The sequence below is a fragment of the Neodiprion pinetum genome, chromosome 4 (genome assembly GCF_021155775.2).
Source record: "Neodiprion pinetum isolate iyNeoPine1 chromosome 4, iyNeoPine1.2, whole genome shotgun sequence".
Lineage (NCBI taxonomy): Eukaryota > Metazoa > Arthropoda > Insecta > Hymenoptera > Diprionidae > Neodiprion > Neodiprion pinetum.
The window spans coordinates 35,648,744-35,669,972 of NC_060235.2; the positions used below are offsets into that span (position 1 = coordinate 35,648,744).

Here is a 21,229-nt window from a genome sequence, read left to right on the forward strand (position 1 = left end):
CAGATACAACAAAAAAAGGTCAATAACTTGAACAGGGTCAATAACTGGTGCACTTACATTAAGTTTGCAAAAGAGTCTTAACCTATTAATCTGTACTCGACATGATATAGTAAGTTTGGTTTCGTAACCCGTCTTCGTAAGATTCAAAGGGAGCTTTTGTGAAGACAAGTCGAAGCATTTGCAACCGCGGGTGAAAGAATTATGTAGCTAAGAACGAAGCACCGTATGTTACAGGTATATAGCTGGTTTGAAAATATTAAATTTTGAATCGCTCTGTACGGAGCTTTGGACACTAGTACGAGGTGCAGTTAGTCATTTTGGTCCGATGATGGGAGGGCCTGAGGAACGTTGGCGAGATCGGAGCTCGCCCGTTCTCCGAAGGCCTTCGAAGCAGACTGCCGAGCGCATCTTTGGCCCGGGGCAGGACCAGCTTCGAACAAAATACACGAGGAGCAACAAGGAAGAACGGAGGGTAGTACGTATACGATATAATTACAGAGGACAGAGCGGTGGCTAGACCCGCTGCTGCGACCGACGCCCAAGGCAATCGCGGCGCTCGGCGTCGAGGGGAACCTTAAGCACTCGATCCTTCGCGGATGGCGCGCCCGACGTCCTGACGCCGAGCTCTTCAATCCGGTCCTTGCGCTACTCTTTGGCGACAAAAGGGACGACGTTTTCCACGATGGAGATCAATTTACGATCTTATCAGTTAACTGGTATTCGTCACACTTTGTGCTATTGAAGGTATAATGGAACATGATGAATGCACCGGGGAATGGCTATTTCAGCACTCCGATCATAGCCATTCGCTGCCGCGGTGTTACCTTTCCAAAGAAAAGCCAGGGATTCAAACCCACGAGGAAGAGGTGTGTTTAGAAAAATGCAGGTGGGATTTGGTTTCTGTTTCACCTGGCACTGCAAGAACCCTGACACAAAAACCCCGTTGCTCTAGAATTACATAAGCAAATTAACGATCCCGTGAGATAGATAAGGAATATCGCTCGCGGAAATCTTCATAGTATGAAATAACCTGACCCAGGTTCGGACCAAGTATGGAGGTAAACGTCTAGAACGTCTGGACAACAGACGAAAGAAGAACTACAGAGAATCCAATGGGTTGAGAAAACGCATGATTGGTGTAATATTTGCGGTCAAGACAACATTGCTTCAGGTTTCGGTTTTCATTGAATCGAGACAGTTACCCAAAACCACATCATCAAAGACGAAAACTCGGGAACTCGTAGGTGAAAAAAATTAGCGTAAGACCAATGGGAACATTTCGCATCCCCTGTTTTTACGAACTATGTAATTCTGTCTGCTTCCGCTTCGTATATATAAAGCAGATCAATGCGGGAGATGTTTAGTTGAATGACGTTTGCCGTCGCTTGGTCGAAACTGCCGATGTCTGGAAACCATCCGACGGGCGAGGAACTGATCCTTAGAGGAATGTAGGACCTGCCGAATGAATTTCTGATCGGTGCGGATATCGAACGAAGATGGGCTAATCCGGAATGAAAGCTCCAGAGAGTATTTGGGTGATGGGTTCGGTGCGAAGGCCGGAATTCCGTGGGCAATCCACGTTGCGATCTTCACCCCTGGATAAGGAAGATCGAGCTCTCCGGATCCACACATAGTAGCTCTTCCATAGTTTTTAATATCTCCGGAATCTTTCGGCCGGCACGCAGGGCAACAGCTCCCGCGGTTGCAGCGCTACCATGTAATTATACAAATAAATGTTTTATACCCGATATAGGTATGCACGTACGTATGCCCGCGATACCGTATAGCGTGATGTTAAAATATATCCCGGTGCGTATAGCTGCGAGCGTTTCCGCCCTAGCCGCGAGCCTTCTCGTTCGAACGAGAACGCCTCCTGCCTCCTGCGTTCTCCTTCTGCGTTCATGCGTATTCGTGCTTCGTGTTCCATGCAGTTTCTCCATCTCCGTATTCCCGCTGCGTTCTGGACTCTGCGTTTCCTACGTTCGCGACGTACGCTGCCCGGCCCCGAAGGAGGGGCCGTTTAATTGTTTATACAACTCCGCCGACACTCTAGCGTGATATTTATTCTCTTCGTGAGTACACCTAAGTATAACCCACTCATCCAGAGCAATCTCTCTCCCGGCGATGAACCAGACCTTGAGTTGTCCCGGTCGGATTATACGCTGCTAATGAGCGAGCTGCCGTTTTATCTTGAGGCTGATTTTCACAGCGACGCTTTTAACATGCAGCATCTACCACACCCCGGTATCATATCATGTTTTTCACAGCCGCGGACAGACGGGACATGGATTCAGATGCATGGGTGGAAGAATTAAGGAAATCGGAACTGAGAATTTGATTATAGTTTCTGGACTGTTTCATCGTGCTTTCAACTCCTGATCTTACAAACGTACCTTTGTTTCGTAAGAATTCAAAATTATCGGTACATTCATTCTCCGCCGAAACCCATGATAGGATGTTGATGTGTCCGTTTTGGTATCTGGCGTGTCACTGCGTGCTCTTTTTTCTCCTCGTCTTTTGAAGTCAGCAAGAATGTCAATGGGATCAAGTTCAAGATAAGAATTCGTGAGCCAGTCTCCATGAATCGTTACACGAAATTTTAGTTCACTTGAGTTGGACTGCAACTGCAGATTCAAACGATCGAGGATGATGATAGCAAAACGAGGGGGCCAAGAAGTAGCGAAATCTCAGCCTTGTATAGAATATTCCAAGCTTTGTTTCGCGTTAGCAGTCTCCAGCTATCGACAGCCCTCGTTGTTCTTGAGACCGGAATAATAAAGGAGCAAGGCAAAGCGGGTAACAAAGTTAATTTCTCGCGCGCATTATCCACTTTCGCGGTAATTTGAGTCGTCCAATGGGAGTCGAGTCGAGTGCAAGATGGCCGCCGATCCCAGTTCGCTGATTGGCGAGTGCAAGGCGCGCTATTTGACCGGCGGTTGGTGGTTCTGCGGCAGAACTCCGGTAATTTTGATCGTGATTATACTAATTTCATAGTATGCCCCTCTCGGCCGGTTAAGCGCCAGGCAAGTTCCCCGAGTGGCGGAGAACCGCATCGTGCCTCACAGAATATTCAGTTGTGAATAGTATAAAACCTGAAACTTCGAAAACTCGCTCCTGCCTCTAACTCCGTGGCATCGTAACCGTGACAAGTGTCGTTTTGAAAGTCACACCCGAGATTCACGTACGGATCACGTACATCGGCATTCGCATCGCGATACGCGCGTCCCTACTATCAATTATCCAGTATTTTCTTCGTCTTCTCTCGCAACTTACCAAAGCACGCGACTGAAAGTGTCAACGGTGAATCCCCGGACGCGTTCCTGCATAACGGACGGTGTTCTAAAAGTGCGGCAGTCCGATAAATTAAAAGTACAACGTGACATCGTTAGTTTCAGAGGGTAAATGGCCGCATCGAGCGAACGATGCTGAGGCCCTCTCGGGGAGTGCGCAAGTGAGTGAGAATTTGTTTCACGCAGACGGTTCTTCGGTGGAAACGTACAGCTGATACAGCTTAAATGTTGCGCTCCTTTATCCAGTGCGGAAAATTCGCCTACGAAAAGCATTACCGCAGCGCGGTGGGTTCCAGGGTTTGCAGAAACAGCCGCAAGTTTCACGAGTCGAATAGTTGCAAACACGGAAATTTAAGGAAGAACCTCGATGAACTTTCGAAAGGATGACGCGGGCCACTCGGCTTGATCGGGTCGACCTCATTTGTGAAATTACTCCTGTTATTAACCTGATAGGTATATGGGTGGTTATCCCCCGTGCACACAGACACGCGTGTGCATGAATGCGTGGACGCGAGCATATATCGAACCATAATTGTCCATTCGCGAGGCCCTCGGTCCGATCGGCGCCGCATCGTCAAGTGGCGGGCAAGTGGCGGAGGCGGCTGATCATGGTGGGGACTAAATTACCACAATTTTGTACTCCTTTTTTTCACTCGGAAAAAAACAACAACAACGAGGATGATCATTTTTGGTGGAAAAGCAACAATTTTATCGGGCGTTGTTATACGCGATCAGTTGGCGTCTACTGCGGCAACGCTTTACACCTGCCCCTCGTGCAGCTCCCGCGGGATATCCTCCGAGTCCGAGTGCATTATATCCTTATGCGCGAGGCGGGTTTCTTTAACGGTTCCTTCCTTTCGCCGCCGGATATTTTTGCCGTTATCGCTTTCGATCTTCCGTGATTTCGCAAATCTTTCTCGCCCCAAAAATTTAGTCCACGTATAACCTGTGATCGTGAAAGTACTCAAGCTCCGTTCCAAGCATGGCCGACTCGCTGTATCTGAGTTATTCGATTTTTCGTTAAGGATGTAGTTCACACGCTAGTCCTTCACTGCCTCTAATCTCCGAAGAACCACGATAATTCGCCTGCTATGTCGGAATCGATGGATCCCAAAGTACTCACGTAAGTGAACTTGATTACTCTATTTTACCGATGCGTCAAATTTCAAGCTCGTTTCATCAAAATTACCAAGCCACACAATGTTCGGATCTAGAATTAAGAACAAGGTCAATGAGCTCATGGTGAGAATGGATAATATAGGCGAAAAAGTTTTTCTTGCAAAGTAAATATTGATGGAGAATTTGTTTTTTATCGACCATGGTAGTGACGACTTGTGTAAACTATATTTCTTCTCAGAGATTGAGGCAAATTTTAGCTAATTTAATATTCGTCTTCAAAATTGTTGCAAAGTAAAGATGTGTGTAGCGAAGTTTAAAAAGGACAGTTCATACGTTTGAGGTACTTCAAATTTTTCAAATGACAGTAAGCGATTTTTCCTTAGATCATATTTTCGGCTTTTAGCAGGATTTCAATTGGTGAACAATGATACTCGGAAAAAAAACATTTAATTTGTGATAACATTCCGGACATACGCTATGCTTTCTCGATTGTTTACCCCGTCAGTTAGTAATTTCATGTTTTCTCAAATTTGGCGTATAAGTAGAAGCACGTAAAATTCATGTAAAAAACATTATAGGAATTTACGAAATGAGCAAAAAATATCTAACCTTCAACCGATTTGCCTATATTTGACGACTGTGTAAAACAAGCTTTTGTATGTAGTACCCAGAGTGCAAAAATTGGCAATATAAATTTGACTATAGTCTTGGAAACAATCTCCCGTTCTTGTTGCAAAATTACTTTTGAACAAATTCTTGGACTTAAATCCTATGATCAATTTTAACGATTTTTCCGATTTCCCTTTTATACGAGGATTAGATTGACTCAATAGATTTAGCCTAGACCGTTGTGATCTCGTAGGTTAGTTCGAGTCCTCCGAGAAGAACGCGACGTAAACCTTGACGGCGTCGAATCGCGCGGCGGCTGCAGCCTTCGGTCCCAGTTGGGCCCCGCGGCAACCGCAGGGCATCACTGTCCCGAAAGATTTATACACTGCACAGTCTGCTGGTTTTTGGGGGATGGGCCTGCTGCAGCTGGTAACGGGCCATTTTCTGTACTTTATTTGCGCTCATGAATTCCTCCGGCCACGAGTCGACTCGAATATACACGCGTTACGCTCGCACTCCAAGCAATTGTAACCTAGCATTAGATTTCACGCTATTCATTTATACTAAACAAATTGAAATTACTGGGCAAGATTATCAGAGTCGACAAATTTCATTCTATTCGGTCTCTGATCTTCCTAGTTTTCGATAAAGTGCAAATGCGATGGAATTCATCTGCATTGAAACAAGTCACGTTTTCACGTGTCACAATGTTCGGTGAAAGTTGAAGCATGCAACCGCAGGTACATAAGATCGGTGAATGGCGATATGGATTCTGGGCGACGAGGATCCCAAAGAATTTGATTCGCCTTAGGGGCTGCGTGAATGCCTCGCGTGCAGCATGGCATGGGATATACTGTTTGTTATAAAGTAGCGATAGCGAGAAGAGGAACAAAGAACTATCGAATCACGCGATATTGGTATCGAAGACGGTCGCATCCTCGGTGTAGAAAAACCAAGTTATACTGGCAAGACAACACTGAAATTCCACTAGTATAATAACTATACTGGATTATAATACGTCATCGTACTTCCAGATCACCTGCGAAGTTCGTGCTCTCTGAACACAGGCATGTGTTATTATGACTGTCCCGATGCTACCCCAGATGGCTAGGGCGTTTATTCTGATTTACGGTTTCAGTAGATCCTTTGCGGAAGAGGGTAAACCATAATTTCCACGCTTCCCTAACGTTCTCTGCGTCATTCTTTAATTTTTCATTACTAGTTACTCGTTGGCCGCAGAGATTAAATTCTTGATCACGTTTTATCGCACCACGCACGAAAAACACGCCACGCAGTAACGGCGTGACGGAGTCGCGTCGACGCAACTCCGTTCGAAGCTCGAAAAAAGTATCCGCTGTTCGAGCGCATCGGCAAAACCAGTCGGGGATCGGGGCCGATTAATTTAACCGCGATAGTTTTCGCCAAGGGGCACAGGAGCCGAGTCGATAACGAGAGGATCTTATCTCGCGGGCTCCCAGTTTCAGCATAACGCGCCCCCTCCGATTCACCGTCCTCTTCGTATACCGAACGAGAGAGAAGACGAAAGTCCGCTTTGAAAGGGCGCCGCATCGCCCGGTTACGCCCCACGTCCTGCGGTCCTCTATTTCTTTCTCTGTTCATGCTTGGCAGCGGTCCTTTCCTCTTTTCGTCTCGGACCTTTGGGGCAAAACCTGCCCCCAGGACAGGCGAGGAGGTGGATCAGGGCGACGGGGACGACGGGACGGTCGGATTGTCTCGGCGGCAGAGCGGCGCCTCCGATCGCTTCCTGTCCTCGCATTTAGGATGTCTGGCTCCTCTTTTCCTCCGGGATATGTTTTTGGATACGTCTGTGATTCTCGGAACGCGGATGAATATCCTTGCTGTATTTTGTCATCTCTCTGGATCCAGGATACGTGATTTATGCACTCACTCTCCCCTTCCTTATATACGGCTTCTGCTTCGCGGGTTGGTTTTCATTCGTTTCAAGAACTGTGCAGATCCATTTCGACCAAATCGTTTTTACCACTAACCACGTCTGTGATTAACTTCTTTAATATTGATTAAAAATGGAACCGAATAATCACCTCGTCGAATCTGAATCGAGGCGAATTTAAGTTCCCCCATCAGGACCTTGAAGGCCTTCCGTAGTAACATTGGTTCAGCATCTGGCACTCAGTTGTCCGATTATTTTTCTATGCATCGCTTCGCACACTTTCTTAAGGAATCATCCGAATAATAGTCGCGACTTCTTGAAGAAACATTTGTACCTATTCAATCCGTGAGTGGATTAAATTATCGGAAGGCATAACCGCAGTCTGTGACCTTTGCTTTCACGCACAATTTTCCAGGCGAACGAGGCTATGCTAGAGTCAAGCTAATCATGTATTATATTATATCCCTGCAAGTATTCGTGCCTTTGCATTGGTTATTTCATGATTAATATCGAAATCAACGCGATCTTCGTTTTTTCGTTTATCATTTGCTTATCGGTTCTCGATGGTCTGCGACAATTTAACAACCGAAAGTTTGGTCCCGCTGTATTTCTATACAACCTTCCAAAAATTGTCGATTTCAATTTACGAGGAAAGCAATCCAGTCACCTTATCCAAAGATTTAGGTTCTCCGAGTCTCATGGGGGGTACAACGAGTGATGGGGCCAACGGGCAATGAATAATTCGAATGTACAAAGTCGCTGGCTCGCAGGTAGTAGGTACAAATTTGCTTCTGTTGTCACAGCGAGAGCGCAAGAATCGGTCTCGACGTAGCTTAATTACTGGTTTGGTTAATTGGATGAGCACGTCGGTAGCTCGAGAATGCTGAGTACGGAAAAAGCAAGAAAAAAGCGCCGGAGGATCGGGGGGAATAGGCGGAATATTAAGCGCAACAGACGCAAACCGGAGCAGAGCGCAGCGGGTCTTCTAAACAGGCGATGTACAAATTAGCAGATAATCAATTAGCTCGAACTTCCGGCGTGTTTGAACAAACAAATGACATTCGCGGCACTCGGGTCGTAAAACACCGAGTAATTAAAGGGCGCTCCGAGGACGGGGCGGGCTGCATTGGGCCTAGGTTTTGTGCCGCTCTTGGCGTTCCGTTTCAAATATGCAATCAAAAAGGAGAAAAGCGTGAAAGTGTATAGGTATATAACGCCACCACAAACAACTTTTAGGATCCAATTTTATTTCACTGTTCAAAACGTACTGAGTTAAAATATCCATGTAGATTACTAGTTCTTTCGCGTAATAGAGTAATCACAGGAGCAAATGTCGCAGCTGCTCTTTGTAGACCCTTCGAAATTTTCTCTCGCGATATTGTGGTGTCTGCTAGGCGTACGGATCACAAACACGTACACTCCTTTTACTCTTCAGGTCCATTGAAATTGTTTTGAACGACAATCATTCGAAAATTTATACCAGGGTAATCATTTTGGCAAACTCGAGTTGTGATTATAACTAACGATGCGATTAAACGCGTAGACTGATTCAAATGGTCTATACAACCATATAATGAGGAACCTACTCTCTGCTACTAACCAAACGACATGGAATTATACGTGACAACATCTTTGCCCTCTTTCTATTTGGTATACACCGCTTTATACGTGGTACCACTGTCAAAGTACTACTATTGACCTTGACACGAAGAGGGATGATAATCGGTGAAGAACTGGTTCGAATCAGTCAGACGGCTCGCTCAGTTTGCGGACCACGACGAGGTCGCCCTGGTCCCAGGTGATTTTGGGCCCTTGCGGCATCGCGCGGAGCCGTTTAGTTCACGATTCGGGGTATGTTCGGGTTCCTGGCACTGCAACACTAACGTAGACGCCACATAATGGTCTTGAATCTTCGTGGTATCGTCGCTGCACTCTCCGTTCCTCGGCGTGGATGCGAGCCTCGCGGCTACACGCGGCAAGGCGAAAGCCCCCCGAGTGCGGGGCCCGTGTGCCCTTCAGGGACGAAGGCCCAACCTCAAAGTACGCAGATAATTGGGGATAATACTGGGGTTGGCGGGCTGTTGGGCCCCCCTAATTGCGCGAGACCCGGGCCTCTCGAAGTCGGAGAAGAAGAAGAAGGCCCCTGCGCTAGCTGTCTGTCTGTCTGCTTGCCCGTCCAATCGTCCGTCCGTTAGTCAGTCCATCTGTCCGTCGACTCTCTACACCGCTTCAGACGCCGACTTCTCCACACCGCAGCAACCTGCGACCACCACCGATAATAATTGTGCCTTCATTCCTTCGTTTCTGGGTCCTGCCATGTTATTACCTTACACCGTCTCGTTCCATATCCGCGTGATGCTCATTCCGGAGTGTCCCCCTACCATTTATTCCAAGATCGCGGAGGCCCAGTTTCTCTGCCAAAGGGAAGGAAACGGTAATCGAGAAAACCCCACATTTCCACAGTTTCAAGGGGGAGGCTTCATTCGTGAGTACGACGATTTTCGGCAACCCAAAGATGGTAGTCATCCTCGGATCTCGTCCCGTTTTGCTTTCATTCCATTACTCGGTTCATGCAATTGCAAAACCGCATAGTTTTACGGTCAGGGACATAAAATAAATGACCGTTTCGACACACTCATTATGACACTACATCCTCGTAGTGATTCACTATAAGAGTATTTATCTGCCGTAACTGGTCATCTGTTGGTGCTCGGACCCTACATCCTCATCACTTACGACAAACCACCCTAATAGTTAGGCCACGTCAGTGGCAAGTGATGTTTGAAGTCAAGAACTTTAAGTATCAGGAGCAACGATTTCTGGTCGACTTCTTAAACCATAAAACAAAAATTTCCCGAGCTCGACTCCAATTCCAGGGTCTACCGTAGGATCCTACTCCATAATAACTGCACGCAAATTCGGACACATGCTCCGTAAAACCGGAAAGGTAACCGTGCGCCGGACGCCGAAGGAATGGTTTCCGGTCGCCGGTGGTTCATGGCTGTACGCCATGGATCTTGCACAGGGGTTGGGATACGAGGAGGTGGCCGTTATCCCAGGTCGATATATACTCGGGTTACGTTACGATAAAGCTGAGACATTTGCATGCGTGCATAAACGGACGTTCCGAATCTCCGGGTAGTATCTGATATTAATCGAACTTTCGCACGAGTTCGTCCTTATACGTACCTACCTGCCGATGATGAAGGTACCTAATTACCTAATGCTGAACTTGCGTCTTGAATAAGGCATTAAAGCGAGACTATGGTGGTTCGTTCCGAACAAGGTTCCGTCATTTTGATACATTCATTTGTTTCCCCTTCTGACCAGTCGAATTTTCATTAGACTTATAACCCCTAGAGCCGAGTGACTCTGAGGTCAGCACCTCACTCTATTACTCAACTGATTGAATTGAAGAACTCGATCAAAGTCCGGTGCTTCGGTGTGTCCGGAAGATTAGAGACCGGGAAAGAAATATTAGCTTCATCGTAAAAGCGTCTTCGTAACTCGTCCGTTAATCAAAATAGTTTTCTATATCACAGCTGGCATTTCATTGATAAACGATTCATTCTCACATTAATCAGTATACAGGCAGAAAGTTAGTTTCCGGAGACGTGAAGCGGCATGGCGTGACTATTTAGGTGCAAAATCACAACCGCCGGTAATTTATCATTCTATCGAGCAGCGCAAGCTGGTAATAAGCATCGGACATGTACCAACTAAACACCGGCGTGTATGTTATAGGCGCCTAACTACCTTTTTGATAAAATTGAATTGATACCGTTATTAAAGTTGATATACTGCGATAAAAGGAAATGGTTCACACGTAGGGATAATCTGGTTATATTACCAACGTGATATTCGGCTACCTATGTTCTAGCCGGTATTAAAAGGGGCTCCACCCCAAGCCTGAGCTACATGACCTGAAAGGAAAAAATCCACTTTCAAACCGACCCAGTGTTCGTAGAACAGTGTGGGTAGTCCATGCAGTCCACGTAGAACATGGACTTGAAACGGAGAACCGCTCGAGTCTTCGATGCACGAATGGAAATAAGATGGCTGAAGCACGTGGCTCAAGGATGCCAGATTCCTTCGGAACGTCCCGTTGCAGCGTCGATGCATCCGAGTGATTTTTTGCGATTCGCGACTAGCCAGCCAGGACCTCGAGCAGCGAGGCTGGGTGTGCCTATCAATCAAACGCGGCATGGCTTCAGCAAGAACGTTGAGCCGCAGAGCTGGAAGAGGGATACCATTATCCTGCCAAGAGTTCGCTTAGCTCTAGTGATGCACGACCGACCATGGTCCAATCTTATGGCGTTATCGGTCTTACGGCCGCGGCCAAACGCAGCCGATCGACCCGAACTAACCCGGATCTCCCGGCGATCCTGGATATTATCCTTTAGCCCCCTTCGTAGGTATACATGTATATAATACAATCTTCGATCCTTTCTCCGAGTCTTTACGGCTTTGGTAAGGAGAAAAAGTCTTAGAGAATAGAAAACTCTTCTCTTTTTTAGCCCCAACTGCGGTAAAACGACTACAGTTTGTCCCGTTTACCGTACCACCCTCCGCCAAATTTATGGACTCGTTCGTCAAGCGGCATGCCGCGTCATGCTATTCCGACTTTGCGCCGTTATAGATATACGTAAGTATGCCTGCCGTAATTACCTTCATGTTTACATTCATACACCGCGAACGCATTATGCGCTCGACGTTTGTGTCGGATCTGACGGATTTTGATCGATGCGGTTAATGAGGTCTGCAGGTCAACCGGATAAATCTCGACAAAAATTACCGCCGTGATTGCAGCCTTTCCACTCGGCAATTGCCATTTTTCACTACACACAGACAATGCAGTGCTGTGATGGAAATTAAAACGAGCGGAACTGAGACGACACTGATAGTGGATCATAATATTCTTTCTACCTTTGACTTGCCTTCTGTATAAGACATTGAAAAATCATAAGATTTAATTCTGAATCCAAAAGTCCGCAATCTGTTTGAAGTAATTTGATCATTCCTTCGAAAATTCATCAAAGGCAACCTAATTGACGAGTAAAAATAAGCGCATTTGGGTCTGTAAAGGATTGGGCAAAGTTTCGTTACCAGTTCTAAACAAACTTTAAAAACTGAGTGTAAATTTGCTAGAAATAGCCTCCGGTTGAAATTTTAGACACGGATTCAGCCGCGATCTTCACGAAGCGTTGGCGTTGTATAACTCGTTGAATCGTATAACAGTACGATAAGTCGTAAGGCGAGGCCGACGATCAGAAGCGGCGGACCCGAGCCGGCGGTTGTCGGGGAACTCGCCAAGCAAGAAACCACATTTGACTTCAACCAGGAATATAAATCTTTGTCCGACAGAGGCGCCGCCCTCGCGGTATACCGACCAACCACGAATTCGGGGTGAGTTTTGGGCAACGCCTTCGAGTCTCGAGTTAGTCCGGCTCCGTTTGTATTAGCATGTCATTTCGAGCTCGCTTATAGATATATCACATCCTCCCTTATCGATTCCACCCACGTACCGGAAGGGGTGGGGAAATACCGAATCGGTTGCAAACATACCGCAGCCATGCATAAGTACGTGAATATTCGTCCAGCTCAGATATTCTCGTTTCCACTCTGCATCCGCGGATCTCTCTATAAATTTTTCCTCCATCGCTAGAATGATATTACCTACTTACAGATTTTTTTATTTTTCACGAAATACATTTCCATCGGAATGATTTACTATCGCTTACCTGCGCACCGCATAATTCCGAACGTCGAACCGCAATTCGGCGGTTACGATCGATCGGAACCGATTTCCAGGTCCTAATTATTCCTCGCCCGATTCATGCACGTCCATGCTTTCAATACTGCACGGAAACTAAACTTATCCACCCAGCGTTATTATTTGCATTGAGTTGTTTGCCTAGCACCTTACATATCCTGCTCTATATAGGGATTTTCGAGGACGGGGATGTTTGCGTGCGTGTCTCCAGGGTGCGTGTCGTGTGTCTAGTAGGTGGGCACGACGCGTTCCTCGTCAAACCTCCCCTTCCCCTCCTCCTCTGCCATCCTTCCACGTTCCCCTCAAGAATCACGCAACCCGTTGGTCAGTTAGGTTAACCTCATCGCACCTAACGTAATTGTATAAATCCCTTCGTCACCTAAACCCGCCAATCAAAAACATCGCGTTATTTCTCATACGCATCGACCGTGCGCTGTGCATATCTAGTTTCTTATTTATTTGTTATCTGAACTTTTCTTTGTTTAGTATTCGTTCCCTTCGACGGATTCGTCTGCAGGTATCGTTTTGTAATAATATTCTGAAAATGGATGTAACACCAAGACCTGGAACCATTTTATCGAGAACCGGAAAATTGTTGTTTGTATAAAGCGTCGTTTGGTTATATTCACCAATTCAGGCTCGAGCTGCAAAGGCAAATGTTAAAAAAGTCAGCTTGATTTTGATTGCGACAGGCTTTGAAATTTTCAAGCACACGAAATAACAACTGCCGTACATAGCCAGGAGTTCATAAAACGGCAAAGAGACGCCTGAAAGATATTTAATCTCCTTATGACGACTATTCGGCGTTTTTTACAGAACAATTACGAGTTTATTTTTCACAACACGAACACGTAGCTTTAGTTTGTGTCACGGTTATTTCTGGAACAAGTATAAGTTACTCTTCTTTGCAGTAAAAATTGAATAACTCGTAAAATGATCATTTCAATAAATATTGACGATTGTTGAATTTTTCACCTTCGGCATGACACGTGAAGTTTTATCGCATTTGTTGATGAAATTTTCAGATCGTCAGAAAATGTGATGCAAATAAAGGGTATTTTTTCAATTCCTGGTCTCAATTCGTTTGTTTCAAATAATAATAAATTTAAAAGCTTTTTTCCGCAGGCAATTTGTGAACGGGCGTTGACATACAGAGGGAGCATTTGATTCAGCGCGTTAAAACTTGGCTGACGATGAACGTAATTCGGCGGCGGTTTGCGCAGCATCTTCGGTGAATACCTATAATATATAAGATATTCGTGAATATTCATCGTTCGCAGGAATAAGTTTGATTAAAAGAGACGAGAAATTGAAAAGAAGACAAATGAAAAGAAAGAAAGAGTGTACGTAAAAGAAAAAATCATGAAACCCTGGAGCAGCATTCCGCCCGGAGGAAGATTCTCCGTGGTGCGTGGTGCGTGTCACGCATGACGTGGATCAAATCACCGACGGGGGCCTTCGTGTTCCCTCTCAACTTTCCAAGAACAGATTTTCGTTTTTTTGTCGATCCCTGATCTGCAGAAAACCACCAGCTCGGCTCGCTCAAGAATGTTGTCTGTAGATTTTACCGGAGCAAAAAAACAAAGCAAGGAAAACTGGTGAAATAATTAGACCTATTTCACATGGGTTCGAAAAATCAGTAAATATCTCGATAACCGGTATTTTCTGTAGGTATAATATTACGACAGTAAATTTATTATGGTTCCTGGTTTCATTACATTCATACTCGTTCTATCGAAGATCTTTTATAGATTCAGAAAATTTTTTCAATTTTTTCTGCACGCACGAGTACAATTTTACCGCTTGTAAGAAGCGAAATGTCCACGCAGATCTGTGGTCATAATTTAATCGGGAAAGAGCTGTGTTCTAATAATTTATTGGAATTCTAAAATATCGAAGATAATTACAGGGTCCTCTTTAGGTGGTCGGTTAGCTTAGGTATTACACAAGGCGTTCAAGTTTCTTTTTAGATTCATGAGAACTTTTATCGAATGAATTAATCATCGCACACGCTCATCGAAAGCGTGGCAACGACGAATTTAATTGCTGCGAAGCTTCGATTAAGTTTCTATTAAATTGCGTACAAAAATAGGCGGGATTTTGCGTCCTCATGCGTGCTCCTAACGGATCAGTGCAAAAAACGTGAATACGAAAAGTTCGTGACGACAGTTTTGAGAATAGGAAAAATAATTTCACCTGTCAGTTTCTTTGAGGCGTATAAATCGTGAAAATATCACCGTTATAAACCACACAAGAAACATAGCTCTAACCATGTTTAGCGGTTATTTCGACGCATGTTGATTAGAGACCGTGGGTATGATAATGATTAGCCAGGAAGTTCTGTCAGAGATGTCAAAGGTGCGCACCACAGGTATGGATGCAATTAGCCTGGCAGGTGATGCGGCGGCGTATTGATATCGACGCGAGATGATTGGAGGTAAATTTCGAAAGTTTAAATCTAAAGCCGACGTTGTATAGGAACAAGAGGAAGACGAAGATCAGATTGGAGGGTAAAGGCAAACATGCGATACCCGCGTAACCTCCGCGGCGGAATATCGTACATATTCAGTGTGCAGGTAGGTTATACATATATTTCGATCCCGTCGGTCTATAATTAAATTGCTGATCGATATCCGAGCCGATCCGATGCAACCTACGATAGATAAATTGATGGGGTAAGCGATTTTCTAGGATATTGTACCTACACAGAAATGAGGAATTCGTCCGGCCATCGCCTCTCGCTCGATTTTAATCCGCTTCCCTATAATGTCGTATACCGACCGACCGTCGACGGGTGTTTAATCAGGGTCAGAGGTCATGGCTCAGGAGTTCGACCCACGCACGATGGAGCCCCGATTTTTCCGTAGGTACGTGCGTTACACCTATCCCGGGTGTTGTTCGATCGATCGCGCGCGATAAGTTTCGGACGTAGAAAAATGGCAGCGGCGAGGAGGAAAAGGGAGAAAAAGAACGGAACGATAATAAATAAGTAAGAAATTTGAAGGGTCCGATTCGTGCTGTGTGTGGCGAGGATTCGGCGGGAGATTATTATCCTCCATTGTAACGGCGGCTGCGGTGCATCATGACCCCGGGTGCAGCAGCGCGGGGGGATCGGTGTGAATCTGTGCTCACGTGTGCGTGCAAGTGTTGAAGGGGAATCCCAGGGCGAAGCACGAGACAGGCGGGCAGGCGAAGTTGAAAAGACGGTGAACGAGAGGAAAAAAAACATCCACACACAGGGGAAAAAACAGAGAGAGAGAGAGAGAGAGAGAGAGAAGGAAATAAAAAGATATAGCGTAAAATAATGGAGGATTTCTCATGGCGGCGGTGAGAAACACTACGAATGATTATAGTGCGAGAGCCACGCTGGATCTATCAAAACGAGCTCGAGCCATACATCAATGCCATCTATACGTGTAATTTCTGTCGACTCTGTTTTGTTTCGTTTTTATGTAGAAAAAATACTGACCGCACGCCAGTCGCCGCAGCCACGGACGTACGTACCGAGCATCCTTGGTTCCCTGCTGCAGGGGTTGGACTTCGGAACGCGTGGCTCTCCGTCGCTCGCCTCGTCACTATCACTTATTCATTATTCTAACGCCTGGCAAATACCCCCGTAGAACAGGCGGAACGACGATTGATTGCAGTGGGACATTTTTTTCGATTAGAACCAAAAATTGCCCGTCTTGTAACATCCGATGTGGACTGTTGATTTTGTTCAAGTCTTTTTTCTCGCTTAAATTGATCGCACCTGAAGGTTTTCGCGGTGTTATGATTGATATTTATAAACGAAGTGACGGTTCTCGGGAGAATATTTGTCAGACGTTCTTGGATTGATGGTGTTTGACATAATCTGATTTATTTACGAGTGTGGAATTGATTGTAACAGAAGGTCGATCAGTTGTTGGTTCAAGATTGAGTGAAGTATCGAAAAGGCCTGAGTAAAGTAGGTGGTCGCACGTAATTGAGTTGGTACATTTCAGGTGGGATGTACGAATCCGAAAGGACGTGAAAGACAGAGAGGCAGGATGAGAAGTATGAACTTAGATGATCGGCAGATGAAAGCAGCAGTCCGGGACACTGCCGAACGTAACGCCGAGGACCGACCGTAGAATCAAACTGCCAAAACCCAATGAAGGGAGCCGTGCTGCGATGTTCACACTACGACTAATTTCCATCTTATCCGTGAAAACACGAGCTGGTGTTGATAGAAGTTCAGAATTTCATCGATACTTGGTCAAATGACCATGATCAGACTTCTTATGTTGCAAAAATCATACATGGAATTGTCGCCACACGAACCTAAAGTGTTCTAATAGTTCCGTATTTCATGCACCGATTGCGATTCTCAAATTCTGATTGTCTTTTTGGAATTATGTGGGTACATTTCGGTTCGTCCAAGGAAGAAAAAAAGAGAAAATCGCATCCACCATGAGGCGCTGTCTAAGAAAAGAATTCAGCGCAAACGGTACTAATAGACATTAAATGTGGTGAATTCAATATGGTTTTCTTGGGGTTTCATTCGGGCCGAAAGGTTAGCAATTTTTTGGTGTTCCGTTTGATGATCTCTATAACAAAGAAAACCATTGTGAATTCAGCACTTCTGAGGTCAAGAAAATACTATTCATAATTAAATGTGGTCCAGCTCGTGGGTCTGGAACAGCTTGTCACATCAAGGTAGAGATTTCTGGTTGTTATATTTTCAATCTTGGAACAACGTCCATGGATGTTAGGTGTGCTCGATTCGAAGGAATGAACTTGTACCGATTCATTTGGTCGGATGACTGCAAGAGTTCGTTATACTGACCGTGGTAAGAATTTGGTTCTCTTTATTTCTTATTACGTGTTGTTATTTTTGTTTTTCGTTTCGTTCTTGCGGGGGATTGTGCAGGTAATAACCCAATAAATCAGAGGTGGCTCGGCGGTACAATTACGCGTCATGGTTAAGCTCAGGCCGAAAGACGAAGACGAGGACGCAGAGCGAGGGGTTTCGAAAGCGTGCGGTGGATGGAGCGAGAGAAAGAAATACTGCACCAGCCCTTCTCGTAAATATCGCGTCCTGTTCCCAGTTCTACACAGGTATTCTTTCTCTCCTTCTCCTTCTTCCTCTTCTTCCTCTTCTTCTTCTTCTTCTTCCCCGACGGTGTTCTCTGCCGCTGCAGTGGCTGCAGGGTTCTTTTCCTCCACGGTGCTGGTGCAGCAGGTCCCACGATCCGCGGTACCACCGCTGGGGATGACGTGGGTCGTCTCCTTCCATGGTTACACACGACGCTCCGGCCATCCGCTGCATGGGAACTCACGAAGGGGTTTGTACAGGGCTTAATTACCATCGGGCAATCGGTTAATTCCCGAGTGTCAGTTACTCGGAGGGATCCTCAACGCGCTTCGGGAGACGAAGGGAGTAATTTATCGATAATGCCTGGCTTTGGCCGTTGAAGGACCGAAACAAAACGACCTTAAGTCCAAACCTCGCTGCTGCAGTCTTCATCCGCTTCGGCGAAATCCCTACAAGTCCCGAACCCAAATCAGCAGAGATTCATTCGATGATCTATCGACGCGACGCGACGGCTTGATTCTTCATCGAAGGGTTGATGTTTGGACCCAAAGAATTCCGGGCCTTATCAGCCCTGCGCGTTGAATAATTGAACATCGATTCCGCGGGGTACTTAATAAGCTCGTGCAGAAAGCTCGGTAGCGGAGACGATAGTTTACCAGTATTATCGATAATAACACGCTGTCCTCACCGAGCAGACACTTTATTCATCAAAACGGTCGTTTCATAGTTTACGGCAGGTGATTGAGCCGATTTTCAATCCGATCTCGGTTCGCGTCGTCGCGTTTTATTCGACCATACCCATTATAAAGAAGGATTTCAATATACTCACGCGGTAGGTTTGCGCCATTGCGAATGCGGGTCGAACAAGTTATAATTGCATCTTGATTTATGCGCCCACGTAGAGGAAATTGAAAGATTATCGGATATGTCGCGAGACTTGAGAACCGACCGAGTCTTACGTGTAGATTCGTGGCGATCTCGCCAAAATCGAACGTCGTTACACGGGCGTTAAAAAATAAAACTTTCCGATTCTGGATGAGAAGGAGAATTCGGCACGATTTGGCCGCAATCAATCTCTGAAATATCTCCGTCCACGCGCGACATTCGCCAACGGCAAATCCAATGCGGAGACGCTAATTCGAACCTGTCCTCTGGACATTTTCAATATACATAAAACGATCGCCGACATGAATCGTGAAATCGTGATAAAAAGAAAGGAAAACGAAAAATCCTTTCGATTATAAATATTACACGTCCGACAGGTTTACGAGTCTATCCATCTTTTCGCATCTCTCACATACATCCCACGCTGGCACACACACGACTCAATGCGAATGCGCGTTGTACATGTATATGTATATTTTTCGTACAACCTGTTCGGCTAATACGAGGCAGCCATTAAATTATTTCTTTTTGTATTTTTTGTCGTTGTTTTACTGTAGTTTTTATCTTCTCAATTAGTTTTCAAACTTCGTTGTTTCTCAGGTAAAACGACGCACGATGACGTCACAGGTTACACGATGATCAAAAAATTGTTCTCCGCATCTCAATTATCCACGCTTGATTTTGCATTACGCAGGCATTGATTTGATCATGTATTTTTTCACGAATCTTGCCACCTCGGACTATCTGATACGGTGCATCCGGATTATAATAACTGGTAAAATGATTACATGAAGAAATTCCTGTACCACGTACGGACGTCATGTCTATAACGTTTCTTGGGTTAAAACCGCAATTCTCTCAACACTTCGCAGCCCTATGATCGCTCAGTTTGCCGATTGGAAAGTTGCGAATTCAAGAAACGCATGTCAGGTCATGTTAAACCCTTTTGCTCAACAATCTTTTTGCTTTCAGGTCGTTTAATGAAGGTGCGCGTGTAACGCGCTTTTAAACATTGTTGAGCAAAGCTGAGAATCTTATTCACGGTTACTCTTCGTATCATTTTCAAAAGTATCTAAACGAGTTGCAGAATGAATTTATTGGCATCGTGAAAAGCGAGGAGAAAACACAATCACTAAAACTTCCCGTTGCTATGGGATTCTCGACGTTGAATATATACCTCATAAAGTGAATAATTTGCGTGTGGTTATTTTTTTTTCAGGTATCTGTAAAGAAAATTACGGAGCATCGGGGATCGGTGGTGGATCGTACCGCTGTCAATCAGACCACCCGGAATATGTTGAAGACGTCCGGGAGTCCAGCTGATTTGAAAACTATCACTTACACGACGAAAAGAGCCACACCGCGAACTCAGAGCTAAATAGACAGAAGTGAACTCGTTTCATGTATAATATATTTACAACATTTATTATTATACACTCCAGATGAAAGAATAATGATTAAAGCTGTAGCTCCGATGTTTGTCTTGTATAGGTATACATCCTCAAAGACCGTGTTAAGCCTCGTTTACTCTTGATAAATAACCACTTGTGTAGAAGTGTTGAAGAGAAAATAAAAATTCTCGGAGAATATTGCTTGTACATATGTATCCCAGTTCTCCGCCACGGTAGAAAAGTTATGAGATTTATGGCTTCTAATGAAATACGTAATCTAGTTGTACGTATCACATCTATTATGTGTACACGCCGCGTGAATTAAGCTTTTCCTTTTTCTTATACCTACTGTAGAAAATTATATGATAATTTGCAAAAGTTTCCTGATTGATCTACCTACGGTGTGAGTTCAAAGTCGTTGCCGAATCCGTTATACGTTATACGTTATACTAAGTTGAAACTGACGACAAAACCTATGTAAATACTTTTTACAGTTTAGTAATTACACATCTCCGAAGCTTTTACAATGTCTATTGTATAATCGTGTACTTTGCAAGACTGTGGAAGATTAAAATACAATAAAACAGTATGCGAAGAACGTACATTCACGCCATTAAATACCTGCAGTTATGTTGCAATTTGATGTTAGTATTATACACATGTGCCAATAAAATTTTTTTACCTTGTCAATGACTTGGAGATTTGATACGGTACGCAGAAGTTGTACAAGATTTCACTTTTGATCGTTTCATTTCTCACTTTGCATGAACGTTTCAACAAGAATTCAAACCTTCCATTTACATGTCATAGCTAATTAACTTCGATGAATTTCGCGAAACATTTTTCGTCTAACCGAGTGTGATTTGTTGTTTAAATTTAGCATAATAAAATCTCGACACTTTTCTTAACCATTTTCGAGTAAGAACAGTCCCTTATACATGATTCTAGAATCTAAAAAAATTGAGCAGACTCGTCTCTACCAAAGCGTTGTGTCATTGGCTGATGGGTAATTACTTTTCCTAAGCATGGCCGAACTTCAGCGACACTTCAACAAGACGCAGTCAAGTTTCCTTGCGATTTCATACCATTTCACAATTTCATCCATTCACACGGCAACCCGGAGTACAGGTAAGTTGGATTCTAGTCCGGACTCCATTTTGGAGGACAGTGCATACCTAGATGCAGCTCGGGCAG

General features: G+C 44.9%; 1 long non-coding RNA gene across 1 annotated transcript; it reads left to right on the forward strand.

The window, feature by feature from the left end:
* Positions 1-3,092: 3,092 nt before the first annotated feature.
* LOC124216844 (uncharacterized) lies at positions 3,093-20,624 on the forward strand. Its single transcript, XR_006882705.2, has 2 exons — positions 3,093-4,413; positions 19,864-20,624. It is a non-coding gene; the product is annotated as an uncharacterized lncRNA (long non-coding RNA).
* The last annotated feature ends 605 nt before the right edge of the window (positions 20,625-21,229 follow it).